At 40.7% G+C, this 19304-nt stretch overlaps 1 protein-coding gene across 1 annotated transcript in view; it reads right to left on the reverse strand.

Annotated features, from left to right (window-relative positions):
• The window catches only part of LOC111227913 (dual specificity tyrosine-phosphorylation-regulated kinase 1B-like), a 51012-nt gene extending 32245 nt beyond the window's left edge, over positions 1-18767 (reverse strand). Inside the window, exon 1 of the mRNA XM_022753662.1 lies at positions 18092-18767. The gene's annotated coding sequence lies outside the window, so the exon portion shown is untranslated. The remainder of the gene's footprint in view (positions 1-18091) is intronic.
• Positions 18768-19304: the final 537 nt, after the last annotated feature.

Raw genomic sequence — 19304 nt, forward strand, 5'->3', positions numbered from 1 at the left:
AAATATGTTATGCAGTAAATTAAAATATCCAAGAGTATATAAAATACTTAAAATTGGAGGCGCCTCTGTGGTTCACCTGGTAGAGCGCATACCACATAGGCTTAGTCCTAACTGCAGCGGCCATGGGCTTGAGTCCGGCCCGCAGCCCTTTGCTTTAAAACCAATTCAAATGAAATTATGAAATATAAGAGCAAACTCGTGGTGGAAATACACACCAAGAGTAAAAATATACCCTTTCCATGTAAACACTTTAGTGCCATGGTTGGTTTTCACTTGACTCACTTATATTGAGATCCTTTATTAAGCAAAAGTAAAAAAAAAACTCCATTACACCTAAAAGTGTTGCATGAAAAATCCTACTAAAGTAAAAGAACTGATTTTCACAAGTTGTATTCTTGTAGTTTCACTCATCCTTTCTGTGGATACGAGAGTCATTAGTATAAACAGGTGATCATTTTTTTCACTTATTTTATTTTTCAAAGTAAAATAAATTAATTATTAAAAACAAAATAGATGTGATTGAAGACGTGAAGAAATCATACATGCAGTTTCTGAAGTTCCAGAGACTGTGTTCACATTCAGAACTAATGTTAGGTTTTAATCCAGGAAACTGATTTAAAGTCTACAGTCATCACTTCTGCAGCAGACACAAATGTGATCATGATACCAGGAAATGATTTGGTCAATACTTTATCCACCACTTGGCAACATAACATTGTGTGCTTATTGAATTATTTAAAGTAAAGTATTTTTAGCCATGCTACTGTGAGGCTCCAATTTCGGTCTGTCCCACATTCAGTGTTGGTCTGTCCACCACTCTGGTCCAGACTGAAAGACTGAAATATGTCAACAATCACTGGCTGGACTGCCATGAAGTCTTGGCAGCCATGATGCTCACAGTTTCAGGAAGTTAGAGCCGGATCACTGTGATGATCCTATGATTGATCCTGGAGAACCATCACGAGGTGGACATTGTTGTCTCTAACTGTCTCTACACCCACTGGCTGTGTGGACATGATGTGATACACACATTCATAGTCCCCTCAGGATGAACTGTAATAACATTTGTGATCCTCTGACTTTTCCTCTAGCGCCACCATCAGGTCAGGTTTCATTTGTCTAATACCAAATACCTGCAAATAATTACATTGGTGTTCATTGGTAATTAGCAATTAGCAAATATTAGCATGTCCCCCTGGAGAAAAATTCTGACCATGAGCCCAGATTTGATGTCCACCAATGCCACTATTCCACCATATACACTGATATTAATTATTGCATATTTTAATGCGTTCTTCTACCTGATTGTAATAATGTAGTGAATTATTGTAAAGGAGAATTAGGCTTCTTGTTATAGCTGTTAATATTTAAAACCAGGCCTATTCCTGACTAATGAGAACATTCATGGTTCTGATGGTTCTCTGTCTGGTTCCTCGACCCGCTCTATAAAACAAAAACATGTTTGTCTGATTCATGTAGAAAATCATTAGGATCCAAAACTAAATCACATGATGCATCAGTAAAATAGCTGATCGGTTATCTATTAACTGATCTATTTATACATTTAGCCTACATTTAACATGGCATTAGTTCTGAATTGAAATATTCTTTACAAAAATTTAAATTAAAACCAATTCAAACCTTGAATTAGAAATGATACAAATATTCAGTTTCCTTCTTTAAAAAACCTGTTTCCACTTGGGCCATCTGTTCTCTATTTTATTCTCTATTGATAACTTCACACCTATGTGCAGGTAACAGGTCTGAATTATGAATGTTCACACAAAGCAGGAGAAGGTGACTGTGATAACTACAACTGTGCATTTATGTATCTATGTAAAATGTATGATATGGAAAAGCATACTTGATCATATAAATCACTGCAGGAAGTTTCATTACATCAAGTTTTATTTTGAAAACATCTGACATTAGTTTGTATAATTTGTCAATGACAAAACAGCTATACAGCTACAGTTTCCTCATGACAGAGGCCTCTTTTACTGTGTGTTTGTAATGTGTCTGTAAAATCACAATAAAGGTCATTCATTCATTCAGTCCATAAAGGTCTGTGTGGTGTTTCTGGAAAATTTAGTTTCAGTGACTTTTTATTTCTGGCTGTTCAGTCGTCAAGTTCAGTGTTATCCGTCTAATGAGGACGTTTCCTGTCTGTGCCATCGTTTTGATCATCAGTTATTTTACTAATATTTTTCTAATATACTATATTAATATCAAACACTGAAGACAACTGTAACGCTCTACTCAGGACACAGATGGGACTGATATAGACGATGTTTCTGTGTCATCATGCTACTCACATTGTCTTGAGGCTTGTGGTTATAAAACGTTCACTCAGAGCGAATCACAACTTGTTAATCAGAATATTTTATCAGAATCAAACATGAATATGTCTGGACTTCAGTGAGCAGTTGGCCATTTGGCCAGCAGCCGGGGCTTATGGGAAGCTCTGCCTATTATTTCACTGTACAAAAGACCTCAATAAGAAAGGCTAATGTAATATTGGTTATGGAGACATCTGGGGATTATGAGGTGTTGGTACTGTATGGCATGTAGCCAACAACATGCACCATACACAGGAGGGTGAGTTTACAGTTAGAGTACTAATAATCTATAATCTACTAAAGTAAAAAGAACTCCACCATGAACATCAGTCTGTTGTCCACCAACAGGTCTGAATCAGATTCTCTGAGTCCTTCGTGTCTTTAATGAAGTATTAACCACATCTTGACAGACGGTGTCTCTGGTACAGTAGTTGATGTCACTCAAATAAAATATGGTAGAAGTCTTCTATGGATTGATAAAACCAAACTAGATCCAGTGTCCATGGTGATGGACAACAAACAAGCCAAGGACAAACACAGCTAGCACAGTTCGCAGCAACGTTCTCCTTTGAACAGTATCTGTGTCTCACTTACAGCATTTAACTACATCCCATGTTCTTCATTCACCCAGTGGACTTTGGTCACATGATAACAGGTGGTTGTATATAGGCAGAGCTGGTAATCCCAGTCTCTGTTCAAAGATGGTCTCTGACATTGGGAGTTAGTGTGGTTCTTCATTTTCCCCCGGCCGCCCACTGACTGTCGAGTTTGTGATGAAGTTAAACCATTGGTTGGTTGAGTATTGAAGTTTCCCCACTGGCTGTTGGTCTTTCAAAATTATTTGGCACGCACAGTTTCTATTACGTCATCAGGGGGCGTTTACAGAGGATCCACAACAGTTTTCAACTACTTCATCAATTTCGCAGATTGACCATACAAAGTCCAGACATATACCTGGTTTTGAGGCGAACTCTGAAGTTTTCCAGCCACTGAAACAGAGACTTTCAGATAATCTGCTGGACCTGTTCCAGTTTGAAAACGCTGGGGTTGTGTTGTAGTCTGGATGGCCAGAAACTGAGACCTTTGGAAACGATGACAAAGACATCTACAGTCTCTCCCTGATTGGACCTTATCAGCCTCAACTAACAGTGGTGAACAAAACATGGATAATGAAATACAATTGTTAATGACCTTGTTGTCTTTACTAGCAGTCTACATTTTAATGCTACAACTGTCTTTGCTGTTCTTCGCTCGTAGTATTTTGTGCAACTAACCAACTGCAACTACTTCCTGTCAATTCCATGTATAACTTGATGATGTAGAGGCTTCACATGTCCTGTCTGAAGTCCACCACTGGACCCAGCATTTACACTCATGTCATTGGTGTTTATAAAGAAAACCTGTGCTCACACTAAATTCTCCCTCCCTCTGTGGTGCCGTTGCTCCAGCCGTACAGAGATCAGGACAAAGAAAAAAGGACCGTGTGTTCTTCCATCACCACTAGGTTTTTTACTGTACAATAACATTGTCTTGTTCATCTGTTAATTAGTTGTTGTAACCAGTTCACTTTTACTGCGAGCCACACAGTTTCAAAGAGATAAAAGGTGATGGACTCCCTCTCTGGAGTCCCTCCATCACTTCACACACTGGACCCGGGCAGAGAGGTAAGACCCCGAACCACCTGACGAGCCAGGAGACACCGGACTGCATCTGCTCACCACAAGGACACATCTGGTGAACACTAAACCAGGATGACATCCAGGCGAAGTCAGGTACAGGACTGTGTGTTGATGATAAATGCTTCCATATCAACACTTGCTGCTTGGTGGGTTTTTATTGTGAATGTATTTTGTGTTGTTGTCTGGTCTTTGACCAACTTCATTCTCTGCTCGCTGTGAAGTATGTCTGAACTCTGATTCTGTTCTAACATGACGCTCACATCCTCGCTCCAACATGGTCGTCTCAGTGAAAAGTGGTGAGTTCATGGTGGAAACTTCAGTCTCCTGCTTTCTGCTGAAAATCCTTTGTCTGCTCACTCTCACAGTTATTCCCTCCTGTGGACACACGCCCACTGCCTCTCTCTCTCTCTCACACACACACACACACACATAGTCTCACTATCCTAGGATGGTTTATCATGTGTACCCTGTGTTGTACTGTGGTTGATGTTTTCACTGTATGATAAATATATTTTAATAAACAGTTGTGATTGTTGTTGTTGCTGTTAACCTTTAAAGCAGTTACATTCAGCACACTGTTCTTTCATTGGTTATACATTTATTGTGATATAATTCTAACTAAACTTAAACACAGCTTTACTAGATTTCTTTTTTTCATTTTGAAATATTAATTAAAACTATCTCACATATGATTCAGAATGACCACTCACTGACACTTCAGATGCTAATACGTACCTGCTGAAAGTGAATTGTTGATACTTTTTGTAAAACTTTTTGACTGTATCAGTAAAAACCCAGAAACAAAAACCAGCTGATGAATAATTCCGTCCATTTCTTATTTCATGTGCAGCTGTGCTCAAACGTATATATGAGATCAATATTTTTATATGATCAATGGATCAGAGGAGTAAATGGTGATCATCTCTGACTCTGCAGAGCGTCACTGAGTCTTTCAGCTCCTTGTTTCTGTTTTACAGCTTCACTGTTGTGGTTCAGGCTCCTCATTGGTTCAGGATCTGGATCTCTGGAAGACTGTGTAGAGTGTTGGTTTGTAGATGGTTAGTTGTCAACATGTTAAAGTGAAAATATGATCAGTAAAGGAAAAAAATAAAAAAATAAAAAAATGCCAGACCAAAGAACTGCATCCAACCACTGAGCTCAGTTTACCCAGCAAAAAATGTTTATCTACTGAAAGAATTCAACAGTTACAAGGACGTTTTACTTGAAGAATGAAACAATACAAAAAACCTGAAAAAAAACTGCAGTCTCTAAAAACTCTTTCCCATCTCTTTGCTCTCTCTATAACAATGTTCACAAACCGCAAATTATGAGCCATGTTTTCTTGTTTCTTATTGGGTGCTATTGGTCAGCACAGGTGTCATTGATTGTTACCATGGTAACATTGGTCTTAGGCCTCAGTTAGCCTGGAGGTAAGGTGTCTAATGTTTCTGTCATAGAATCTTTGATCTGTCTTTATTTTTGTGAAACGGTCTGACTTATTATTGAACAGATCTATGAGCAAAATGAAGACTGGACCAACACTACAGACCAGTCTGAAATATCTTTGTGAAACCGGCTCCTGGGTCTGGGTCTGGGTCTGGGTCTGGGTGGCCCTCTACTGGACGTGTATGTAAAACAGAGGGTAACATGTAAACACTTGACTGACCCAACCACAAACCATCAGTTACGTATGGTTCACACAGACATGTAGCAAACATTATTATTATTATATTATTTTGGTGCAGTTTTTATTGTACATTGACTTTTAAATACCACCTTAACAGGGTTGGTTGATTTGATAGGTTGCTCATCTAAATGAAAGCAGGTTGTCGAGGTGATAAACAAGTGGGTCTGATGAATGGTAAACCTCTTTCACTGAGGAGTGGTTGATGAGTTCAAAGGGTCTGAAGTCTAACTGTTAAAAACCAGAAGGAGACACAGATGAGTCGGACAACAGACACACACAGACTCATTCAACACACACTCTGTATCTCAGACCAGCAACACGTCAGGTTCATTAAACTGGATCCTGGAGCCAACATTAGTCTCAGCCCTGTTATAGCTGAAGGGTTCAGTTGGGTCACAGTTCTGCTGTTACAGCCGGTCCATATGAGCCTGTACAGCTCTGGAATAACACATGTACACACGCACGCACGCACGCACACACACGCACGCTCACACAGTGTATACATATATATACAGGCACTGTTGCCAGGCGAGACATAGTCAGGTTCAGTGTGAGACCCAGAAATAGAGTCCCAGTAAGGACAGGTGGAGGGACCACATGCAACAAGCCTCTCGCCCAAATTACCCCCACACAGACCCAGACCAGGAGACAGACTGAAGACCTGAAGACCTGAAGACAAGAACTACAGCTGAGAGGACTGAGCAGAGGGTCTCTGTCACTGTGTGGTGTGTGTGTGTGTGTGATTGTTAGTGTATTCTGCCTTTTAGTTGTAGATGTTTGGACTAAATGAAACATGTTTGAGACACATGTTGTGTGTCAGAGCTCGAGAGACTCCTGCATATCAGGTTGTGTCACTGGTCACATTCAGGACCTGATACTGGACTTCACATAAGCTGAATGGAGACATTTTGTCTAAATCGGCCACAAACTGAGGCCTCGAGCTCCTCTCCTCTGATGTAAATGACTTTGATCTAAATTTAGATGAGTGGTTAGGATCAGACACACTGTATATAGGTTCATATTCAGGGTAAGTCTCCACTCAGGAGGAGTAAACAAAGGTAAACTGACAAAAACTTAATTCAAGATCCACTGACTCGCTCTCTAGCTCCAACACTTTACCTGCTTTCATCACGTTCTCCTTCAACAACAGGTCATCTGCTTTCAGTCACATGACCCTGACTGTTCACCTGATTTCAGCTCCTAGTGCTTAGTCTGGCTTCAGACCAGAAGCAGGATTGTGTTATAACAGAGCAGGGGGCTGTGCTGGTGGGGGCATGTTGTTAAGTTACTGGTGAGACAGTAGGTGTGTTTCCATTAATCTGCTTGATGCACAATTTGAAATTGAGTACTTAACGAGTAATGGGAATGTGAATTTAAAAAAAAAACTCAAAAAATTCACTAAATGTGAATTTAAAAAAAACTACACAGACAACCCCATGGACAAAATTTTTTTTAACTAACACTCTTGCTAACCCCCACCTCAATCTTCCTTGCCTGGGGTCGTGGATGTGGATGCCCAAGGCAGTTGCTAGGTAATAAGTTAACCTTTTATATTCTGCTACCAATCAAATAAAAGTATAGGCATTGTCACTGTTCTAGCTGTTTTCATACATTTACGGACACAAGATTGGACATAACCAGGAGGGAAACAGAAAAGCAGTAGTCGGAAACAAATGTTTTACCTGAAACAATGAAATTCAAAATTTTCTGAAATAACTGGACCATTTGTTTCCCAAGAAAGAATATTAGTTTTCAGGGTCATTCGCTCAAAAAAGTGAACAATCCCGGGAAAACCGGAACAGGTAGCAACCCTAGTACCAACCAAGAGGCAGACTGCTGGAATGACCTTCATCTTTACAGAAAACCATCTGAAGCTAAACAGAGATATTTATGGTTACAACCCATTACCCAGACTGGACTGATGAAATCTCCACTGTTTGTCTGTCAAAGACAAAATTAATCAATCGGTGAACTGGGCCCTGTCCCGGAACACATACCTGTCACACTGCTGCCCACTGGGATTTGTCTTGGTGCTCTCAATGGCCAGTCTTACCACAAGGGGTTTTGTTGTACCTGTAGTACAGCAGCGGTTAGACTGAATATCAATAGGTAATAAAAATCTAACTTAATGTTAGTTATATCTACCTTTCTCTCTCCCTCCGGGTGTGGTGATATTTTGCAGCAGTGAGCTGCCGCTGCAAAATGTATATAAAGGAAACACAGATTCAGATATCTGCCATTAGTCACACAGTGGTCTCTGTCTGTGTGACTCTATGTGTCCAGGTGTACTGAGGGCAGCCACAACTGAAGCCCAAAGAACAAATACATCTGAAGTCAGACATGTCTGCTGTTGTATTTACTGCTCTACTGTCCAGTCTGATCATCCCTGGCTGACCTGTAGTAACAGTTACATGGTCATTTTTCTGACTGTAGCTGATGTGTTGTTGTAGTTGTGGAGTATAACATGAAAGAGGTTTTCTTTAAACTATTAAAATAAAATTGTCACTGAATCTGGTCTACTATAATAATAATAATAATAATAATAATAATAATATAACCATAATAAATTAATAAACCTATGACTGGGTTTTGGTGGGCCAGCCTTGGACCACTTTTTATTCCAACTCTGCCCCTGACCACAGACGAGTTTATTAATTCACTCTAGTTGATAAAAGCATTCATGTATTTGCTTTGTCAAATAATTGCAATAAAATCAATATGGTCTTGACAATGTTTGAAACTGGCCTTAAACAAAAACAAAAAAACTGTTTACAAGTCAACATTATCAGCTGACCCCATTTTCAATACTATGAGGTGATTCCATGATTAAAATCTGACCTGCCTTGATTCAAAGCAGGACTATGGTTGTCTGTTGCCTTACTGCACACATGAAGTCAAGTCAATTTTATTTATATAACACCAAATCACTGTAGATGTCATGTCAGGGCTCTTTTTTATAATACATTTATATTGTTATAGTATACATATTGTTGTATCGTTGTTGTTTTTTTTACCAATATATGATGATATTATTGTATTGTATGTTTCTCCAACCTGAACAACCATATAGGTTGTTTTTTTCCAACCTTCTGATACGACCCATAGGAATGGCTCCTGAATAGTGCCCCTACGGCGGCAGGTGTACCGGATCTCGGTTGTCATGGTTACAATAATAAACACACAGACTGTACCGACAGCGGCGTACTTACCTGTGTCGCCATTGGTTACTATAATAACAGTCATGGCTTGGTTAGGTTTAGGAAAAGGTTGGGACTTGGGTTAAAATAAGTAGTTCCTCAACATTACAGTCTTTGTTGTCATGGTTACAATACAAAAAAGCTACTTTCACATGGAAATCGAAAACTGCTCTCCTGTATCATATTCCTGTGTTCTCTTTATACCACGTCACGCACTTTTCCTTTTGCTCCTGTCATAATTACTACAGCCACTAGATGTCACCTAGCAACAAAATGTAACTACGGATCATAATAACCTGCTGGAGAGACGACCTGTCGGCTCTTCTTTTTTTTTTTACAGGATGGTCAGACTGTGAAAAACGGAAAAAATGTTCCAATATTATGAAAAATATCAAGATATTCCACATCAGCCCAAACCTAGATAAAAAGTCATAGTAATGGTAGTGATATCATAATTATTATTATTATCATCATTATTAATATTATCATATGGATGTTGAGCAGGATCATGGGCCAGCAGGTGGTCTGCAGTCAGAGGTCTCTACAGGAGGAGAGACGGAGAGAGGGAGAGAGAGAGTCTGGACACTCATGTTTGAGGGGACAAACAGAGATAAGTGATGCAGTGGTTTTTAGAAAGTTTACAGTATAATCTCATCAGCAGGACGACATGGACTCTACTGCGTTTATTTACTAGGTTTAACTGATTCATTGAGACTGAGGACGATGCTCCGGTGTTACACTGGTAACAGGTACAAAGTCTGACACAGTAAAAGAAGAAGGAGCTGACTGAAAGTTCAGGTGTAAAGAAGAGTTTAAAGTTTGATCTGAAGCCTCAGCAGAATCAGACAGTGTGAGGGAGTCAATGAAGGGAAGATAACACAGCAAAACATCACAATAATCAAGTCGGGATCAAACAAAGTCTTAGTCATGCAACGTAGGTGAAAAGAGGCGGTCTCTGTGATGTCATTAATGTGCTGATCAGATCAATCACATGACTCATCTACAATTTTAAATGTTACTGGACTGAGTGGATCCCCCTCCAGAGATAGTGTATATGGTGAGCTCCTGGAGACCAGCTCAGAGGTTGGACCAGATCCATTCAGGCTTCAGTGCTTTTCCTTTGATATTGTGAATTTCAGCTTCTGGATTTGACCAGTTGTATTTTTCACTTGACTTGAAAATTTACATCAAATCTTTTATTTTTCTGAATTAAGTTTTCTGACATAAGCCACTTAAATAGTTTCTGAATATGAGGCATGTGCATTTCTATCTGAATTTAAGCTCTAAAATAAACAATCTGGAAATAAGGTTTCTGAAATTGACTTCAGACTTTCACAAACTTCAATAAATTGATAAAGGTGGTTTTCAAAGTCATATATTTCATCAGAATAAATTCAGTGGTATTTAATGTTTTCAGTAGTGATTAAATTTCAAAATTCAGCATTCAGTTATAATTCAGATTATTATGGCAGTGATTTTCTTCCACAGGTTCAGACCTTTATGTGATCCCACTTTTAATGACAAGTGTCATGTTTGTATTATAGAGGGGAGGTGTGGTGCATCAAATCAAATGCACCTCACTTCCTGAGGGACAAAGAGGCAGGAAGCTGAAAATGAACGTGTGTGAGACGGTGGAGGAAAGAGAAGAGCTGTGGAATGAATATATGTTGTTGTGTGTTAAATGTTGTGCAGTTTGCGGTGTTGAACCAGATTCAAAGACGATGACAAACAAATGACACTCCACCTGACACATAACAAAAGGCCAAAGTAACCTCAGCAGAAAAAACCCCAACACCCAACCACAGCAGGAGCTTTAAAGAGGCTGAGTCCAAGATGTGGCTCAGGTCAACACTGCCACACCAGGATTAATGCTTCACTAGATAAACACCACTCAACTGGTCCTGATGGTGTGGACCTGCTACCTGCTCTCAAGCTCTACTCTGATGCTGAGTGTGGAGGCAGAAACAGTGTGAGCATTTTCAAGGTTTTTCAATTTTTTTCTAACATGTAGAAAACAGTCTGTAGATTATTTTTGAATTTAGCCTTTTAATCCAGTTGAATATGAACTGCCTGTTAAAAGCAGTATGTCCTTCACCAGCTAATGATCATATTGTCTCTATTGTCTAGATACATCGACTGCAATCAACATTTTTTCATTAAAAAAATGATCTCAATTCTGAGTGGACAAAATTGTGATTCTCATCTTAAACAGTCGCTAACATGAGCAAACTGAAGACAGATACTGCTGCGATTAGACGGTTAGCATCAGCCCTTCATTCATTTAAATGAGACTAGTTAGCACACTATGGTTGATGAAGGTATTAGCTCGAGCTGATCAGAAGATCCAGGGCTGTGCGAATAAACTTCATTTCTTTCAGTGACATAGCGCTACACAGGTAGAGCTGTATGGAGTTATATTTACAGCGGGATGTTTCCAGCTAACAAGCTCAAAATTTTTTGTGCAGGCTCACAAGCCACAACAAAATTTTTAATATTTTCTTCAGTGAAAATGAAATGAAAAATGACCATTCACACTGAAAGCATGACTTATCTCGCAATGTCTGCCAAAATAATTGCATACTGATTGTTTTGCATATTGATCTGCTTTACTTCTCTCCCTCTGCTGCTGTAGCATCTCTCATTAACATCTACAGACAGATTTCACTCATAGCAACTTCACCTGAAGTGAAATCTGCTCAGGAAAAAAAACACTGGAACCTGAAAAGACTAGCGCACAGTGGCACCACTGGTAACACTCGGGATCTTGACACAGGTAACGGTAACATTACGGAGGTGAAACAGCAGTCCACAGACAGGGTTTTAGACTCACTAATATATCTGTGGCTCTAACAGTGAAATGAGCTGCTCGATCTGGAAGATGTTCGGTGCTGTGCCTTTAAACCGCCAACTTTAAGTTGCCACCAGATGGCGTTTCTCATTCAGCAGCCAGAAGATAAAGTGTGAGGCAGATTCAGCAAAGACTGTGATGTCAGGCGAACGAGGATTCAGCAACAAAACTTAATAAGTAATACAAACCTAACCAATCTGATGCTCAGTTTAAGCCTGGCTATCCCCAACAGAAGGAGGACATGGATAGAACAGAGCATGGACACAAGAGAGAGGAGGGAGACACTAAAAGAAAGACTATGGACACTGGTGCAGCTCAGAGACAGGACCACCTACAGAGGAGAGAGATGACAAACTACAGCCATGTACAGCTCTCTGAAGTTCTCCTCAATGCAATCTGAGGTAAGAACAGGACAGTAACAACTAAGCTCATAAAACCCCAATATGAAGTATTTAAGGGATCCACCCCTCACTTTAAAAAATTAATTTCAGGCCCTGATTTCAAATGGTTTAATCTTGGAGGTAAAGAAAATATTGTGAAATGGCCCCAAGATTGAAAAATATATCTATATATAAGTAAACATATATAGCACTGTAAATCATAGAGTGACACAGTGCTTTGAATATCATACAGCCACACTATTATTATGTTTTGATTTACAATTTCACCACAACTTTGTGTTTGTGATGTTTCAACCACACTAACAACATGCCTTTCCTTTATTGCACCATGACACACAGACATGTCAAGGAAACAACCAACAGTCAACCGGCAAGAACGGACAGAGTCTTCAGACAAAGATAAAGGAAACAAAATGAATGAATGACAACAGATCCTACATAACATGCACAGAAATGTTGTGTGTCATTTACATTATGATATCAGTAAAAATGTCTGTTTACAGAGTGTAAAATACCTAAACTGGGAAGTCTGCTGAGGCTAATCCACCAAAGACCTGACAGATCAACACACCTCATGTAAAAATCATATAAATCTGATACTGCTGTAAAGACATCTTCCATGTTGATTTTCAACACTGCTCACAGTAGAACGATACAGCCTCAAATGTAAATACATCTGTGCCATGGTACAACCACTGAGCCTGACTATATAGTCATAATTTTGTTTTACTGAGAACTGATGGACAATTGAATTAGATTTTTGGAAATGTCAACATAATTTATATAGCTTGTACTTTTAGTTAGGTGGGTGAAACTTAACCTAACATATTTACATTATACTAAAAATGCACTAACAAATATCCCTAAGCAAAAGAGCTAACAGCTAGCTACAACAGTTTACTGTTAAAGAGTAACTACACCCAGTCTCCTGGTGCTGCAGCGAACTCCGTCAGTCACAAACAATCTTTGGCTGAGTACAGACACAAGCTGCACAGAGCACATCACCAAAAGACAAACTTTTCATTTCACCAGCTACAGAGTTAATTTTCATTAGTTACAGCCGATGTCTAACATTTCAAACAGAGATAAAAACCAAATGTCTGCTACCTGCATGTTTTCCACTGAGTGAGGGGAGATGGTGTTTAATAAGTGTTTAGTGTTTCCTTTACAAGGATCTCAACAAATCTGTGTGTTTGACTAACTAACTGGGAACTGGTTATGGGAATCCTCTCTGGCTCTTTCCACACATCTTGTGCAGAACAACCACACCAGATCATGCTAGGTGTTATATCTATTGATTTCAATTAATCTGAATTCGTAGACAATAGCTGGCTACATTAGCTACTTTGAGTCAGACAGTCGCAGTTTGGCGCTAGGTACCTCTCTCAGCTGCAGGTGGCTGCAGCTCTGGCTTTGTTGAGGAGGGTTTATGATATGAAAGAACTGAAGCACCAGTGTACAGATTCCAACTTAGGTGAGTCCGTTTCTACCTGCGAATAGCTAACATTAGCTCGCTAGCTGCGGTTTCGGCTCCATCTGTGCTGAACCTGATTACTAAAGTGGATGTCTGTGCACTGAGTAACTGCTGCTGGTGGTCTATAGCTGTGGTGGATAACCATTGTGAATATGGATAAAGTTTTCCTGCATATTCCAGAAGAAAAGCTCTATTCAAACTGTTTTTCAACTTCCACCAGATCTGATGATGTGAGGTTGAACCCAATTTTCACCTGACATTCGTGTGTGATGTGTATTTGGACACTTTATCTGGATGATGACATCTGGAATTAATTAGTGTCATCATTATCTCGATTCAAACTGCCCTTGTTTTTACAGTCTGAGATAGCAGGAAGTGGCAGAGTTAGGTGACCTTTCAACCTGGTGATCTTAAGACTGTACAGATGTCTTTTACACCTGCTGAGACCTTCACAATCAGGTTATACCTGAAAGGTAACACCAACACTTTCAGATGACTCATTGGTAATTTGTCATCAATACTAGTATTGAACAACATATGTAGCATTCTTAAATAAATACTTTTTGTTTTTATGAGTAATGTCAATACCATTAATGCATTATCCTAGTAAATGAATAATAATGAGTAAATAAACACTAGACTGTTTTTTCAGCAAAGCCCATATACATTATGGGTAAGGCAACAATCTTATTTTACTAACTACACTAACTATGTGAAGGTTTACCTGTGCGCGTGATGTTTGCTGAGCAGTATTTATTTTGTTGTGATGGCTAGTCCAGTGTTCAGCTGAGGGAAACCACAGATCTGCTAACTGTGGTCTCACGATCAGTTTAGTAGTAAATGTGAAAAGAGGCGGTCTCTGTGATGTCATTAATGTGCTGATCAGATCAATAACATGACTCATCTACAATTTTAATTGTTACTGGACTGAGTGGCTCCACCTCCAGAGATAGTGTATATGGTGAGCTCCTGGAGACCAGCTCAGTCTCACGATCAGTTTAGTAGTAAATGTTTAACATCTATGTTAAATATAATGTCTATTGTTTGACTGATAATCCAAGAAGATGAATTCATGACAAATCAAGGTTCTTCATCACATTGATAAAAACATCATATTAAATAAAAAACAGCTGCTCTAATTATCTCTAATTAAATCACTCCGTTGTTTCAGTCTCTCAGTTTTACAACGTCCTGCTCGTCTGTGTGATATTCAACAATAACTGAATATTTTTAGGTATTGAACTGCTGCCTGGAGAAACAACTTACTGATGATGTCACCCCAGGCTTTAAGAAACTGTGATGAACATTTTTTACACTAAAAAACTAATTGATTAATCAAGAAAATAATATACAGATTAATCAATATCAAAAATGACATGGGTGGAAGCTTTGATGCAGAAAATCCAATTTAATAAAACTGGACAATTTAACATCATCATTTCTAGACATTCAGTCAAATTGTGTTGCATGATACAGGTGTTGCTATTTTACAACACTCTGAATTCAAACCCAATGCAATGAGTGGTTGAAGCTCAGTCATGGTCAGTTTGGGTTGATATAACAATCAGTTCACATTACAATGAACATCTATTTGATTATTCTATTTGTGACTATATTATTAGCCATACTATTACAGTGATGTAGTTATTTGATGCAGTTCTAATTTTCCTTTCTCTACATAAAAATCTGTTCTATAATTTGTATTATAATTATTGTTATTAGTAGTATTAATAAAAATGTGATGAGTACACATTTACAAAAAAATTGTGAACACCCTGGAAAATGACTTTTCTCACCCACCTTTGACATGTGCAGGAAGTGTCTGATCCTGAAAACATGCCGTTTGGTTGTTTCTTTAGAATGAAGAGAAAATGTCTGAACATGGTTGTTCTGACGTTCTCCACCTTAGTTAGCCACAAACCCCAGTTTCCAGATGACATGTGGTGAATGCTGCCATTTAGTTTCATTATAACACATGAGGAAATGTTAAGAGGGGGTATGAGTGCATGCAGAGTCAAAGGACAGAGATACAGCTTCTGCCACTACATGGCAGAAGCTGAAGCAAAGATGCATCTGTTGAAGAACTTTGAGCCTGAGTAAAGGTGCTGTTGTTCCAGGATGAATCCATGAACATAGGGAGATGGGGAGCAGAGAGGAAGGAGACCATGAGAGAGGAGGATGATGATGAAAATAAGAGTTATCAGTGTTCCTGGTAAGTTCAGAAGTCCGTCTATCAAAGTGTTGAATTTGTGTGTCAGAGCTGTCACACACACACACACACACACACACACACGGTCTGAGCTTGTTGTCACAGCTGTGCTGTCAGTCAGGGAACAAGTCCATTGGCTGTTTGTGGCCAAGAGACACAGACTGCAAAACCACTCCAGCCATCAGAGCAAACCAAAAAATTTACTTTACATTACATGTGTGGGATGAGGCGTTATCTTGCAGGGAAAGAAAACACTGGAAGAAGCCACTCCTAGGTGCTCTACTCCCACTGTGCACCCAGTCTCAGATCCAACTGACAAGGTCTTGATATTAAAGTCGATTTCTGAGCTTGGTGATGCTTATCCTCATGCATGTTGTGGTATTATACTTTGCCGTATTGCAACACCAAGATGCTAATTAATTTCCCATTTAAATCAAATTATGTGAAGGAATGTTGTAATATCTAATACATTTGTATATTTTTCTGTGCAGTTTTAAAGTCTGATCACAGCTACAGATGGTAAATGTAATCACAGACATCTTAGCTTTCATACATGCTGGGGTGGTGGTGGTGGTTTCAGTTCTGTGAAAGGGGCTAATCCTCCAGCCAGGCTCAGGTACTTGTACCGACCAGTCACTGACTGAAACTAAGCAGCAGGTTCATGATGGACACAGCTCATCAGCACAACCTGAATGTATTCACTGTATCCACTGTGACATGAAACAAACAATATGGCCTGTGACCTGTGTAACTCAATGGAACTGAAAATACCTGGATTACATCTCCATGAGCACTTCTTCACCGGTCTGTGACAGGAGCTTCAATCTGAGGAATTGTGTCATTTCTCTCACCTGAATTTTTCCATTCTGGCCTGTATGTGGCCTTTTTGATTGAGTGGACACATTACTACACTGGTGGTTGAATAGTACACCAAGACATGATTTGAGAGGACAAAAAAATGAATGAAAAAAATGAAGTAAGGCAGAAATGGCTGGGGAGAAAGGTCCATTTTGAGACTCAGTTGCGTGCAGCACAAGAAAAACAGCAACACAACTTCATCGAGGTGGGTGGGGAGGGGGCACAGCATCTATGACAAACCTCCGTATTTAAATCGGCAACAATTTCAGACCACAACATCTTCAGTTGAGCAATGACAGAAAGAGGACCAGAGAGCCACACACACACACACACACACACACACACACACACACACGCACACACACGCACGCACGCGCACACACACACACACACACACACACACACACAAACAGGGAGGAGATGTCAAGTCATGATTCCTCCAGCTGTGCATCAGCTCTGGTCTCCTCATATCCCTGTTCCCTGCCCAGAAGCAGTCATCTCCCGGTAACTGAGAGCCTGTGTCCCTCTACTCCAGGGCAGGGTAGGGGCTGGGGCTGATGCGGTAGCTAAGCTAGTGGCTAGCGTTAGCTGCCATAGCAGATGAAACGCTGCAGATCTACAGAGGACAGTCGGGGGTTGCTGGCTGCTGTGACACCCAAAGTCATCGCCATCCACACGCCACACCAGCAGTGTGCAGCCGCCTATACTAGAGGATATCAACCCGTCTCCATCATGCAGCCACACAACCATTCATCTACCCTCTCTCCCTCCGTTTTGCTCCGCCGGCACCCTCTCCCTGTCTATTGGTGTCGTGCGTTAACTTAAGGCAGGTCGCGATGCCGCTGCTACTGAAACTTGCCTAGATACACGCACACTGATCGCATCAATCATTAGCCTATTTAAGACCAACCCAGCCCTTGGTCAACCCGCCAGATGGTTAGCCGTTAGAAACGACTCAGTCACAAGGTAAACTAGAAGGGCAGGGGGCTGATAACCACAGACTTGGAGGACATTGCATGCTACTAAAAAGGGGTAACGTGTAGTCCATCACCATAATGCACGCCTCAGCTACTGTAGACACGCCAGCCAAGCCTTAATTGTTCAGCATGATCCATTGTCCAACACCGACGTTAACCCACCTGTTTAATCGAAGCCTGCCTCCTGCCCCATTAGCCATCTGAGCGGCAGAGGAATGGGGACACGAGGCCGGGTGACAGGGGCGAATAACGTTGGGAAGGGGTAACATTATGCTACCCAGCACTGTTACCTCTCATTGACTGTCAAACCTCTAGCACACACACACACACATACACACACACACACATTAGAGACAAGAACCAACCAGCCGCAAATTCATACATGAATCAAAAAAAGACAACACCGACCGGTTATGTCTTACCTCAGGCGGTGTGTCGAACCAAGTTCCGCGTAGCAGCCATGTTCGGAACCCCTATCTCCCTCTGTCCGCACGAACCGAGCCCCCTCCCCCGGGTCAGTCGTCCTTCTTCCACAGCAGAAATCCAAATATGATAGTGCAGAATTGTGCAGCCGATAAAAAATCCCGGTGAGATTAGTTTCCAGCAAAATTGCGTTATTCTCCGGAGCTCAGAGAGCGGGCTGTCGATGGGAACTGATCGCCGGCGCAGCACAGCTAGCCGTGCCTAAGGGGAGGTGGGCAGCTCGCCGCCTCAACCACGGACACCTCAAACTCAGTCTCTTTCTGTTCAGCAAACTTAATTCACTTGTTCCAGACTGATTCTCAGATACATAAGAGAGCACCTTACACATACGGCGTGGGCCAAATGACTTTGCAAGCCCGTCAGCTTTTTAAATTAATATAAAGGCGAGAAGCTAACATTAGCCAGCTAGCTTTTAGCTAGCATGCTAGCTGTCTAATAAAACTCTGCCATTGGAATTTGGAGGAAGACAGTCCGCACACTGCAGGCTGCTTGGCGGGCAACGGCCAGCCGATGGGCCGATGGACAATACAAGCAGCCGCTATGAAGAAACTACACGTATTTTAGCACACACCGCTACAGCTAGCTCTATGCCGGCCAGCCCCTCCGTGATGTTAATATCGGTCAAAGGAGAGAGGGGCTGCATTGAGAGCGCACTCCCGACACCAGGCAAGTACGGCCCAGCGCGCTCCAGAGAAATTTCCCACAAAATGGCTGCCAAAACAAATCCACCGCGGACAGTCATACGAGTAACTTACAAAAGTTAGTCGTTAAATTAAGAGCAGGTTTTTTATGTAGTAAAATGACTACCCGACTGCAGACCGGGGGCTTTAGTGTAGAGGCTTCGATTAGAAAAGAGGCGGTTTGGTGAGAACAGGGAGTTTACACTGAGGGAACCTGACTGCTCTCCTCCGCATAGATTTAACAACCACTACAGCCTGTTACCCTCAAAGCAGAGGACGGTAGCTCCTGATGTAGGTCTGAGTCTGGATTTACTAGTATAACACATGAGGACATGATTTGTCATCTGTACTGGTCCTGGTCCTGAACTGGACCACCACCCTGGACTGACCCATCACCTGTGTCAGTCTCAGGCGTAACAGGGGGACATGTAGTGCTTTAAAAAAAAATAAAAATAAAAAACGTTTGTCAGGT

The sequence above is a fragment of the Seriola dumerili genome, unplaced genomic scaffold (genome assembly GCF_002260705.1).
Source record: "Seriola dumerili isolate Sdu_G_001 unplaced genomic scaffold, Sdu_1.0 BDQW01000191.1, whole genome shotgun sequence".
NCBI classification, from domain to species: Eukaryota; Metazoa; Chordata; class Actinopteri; order Carangiformes; family Carangidae; genus Seriola; species Seriola dumerili.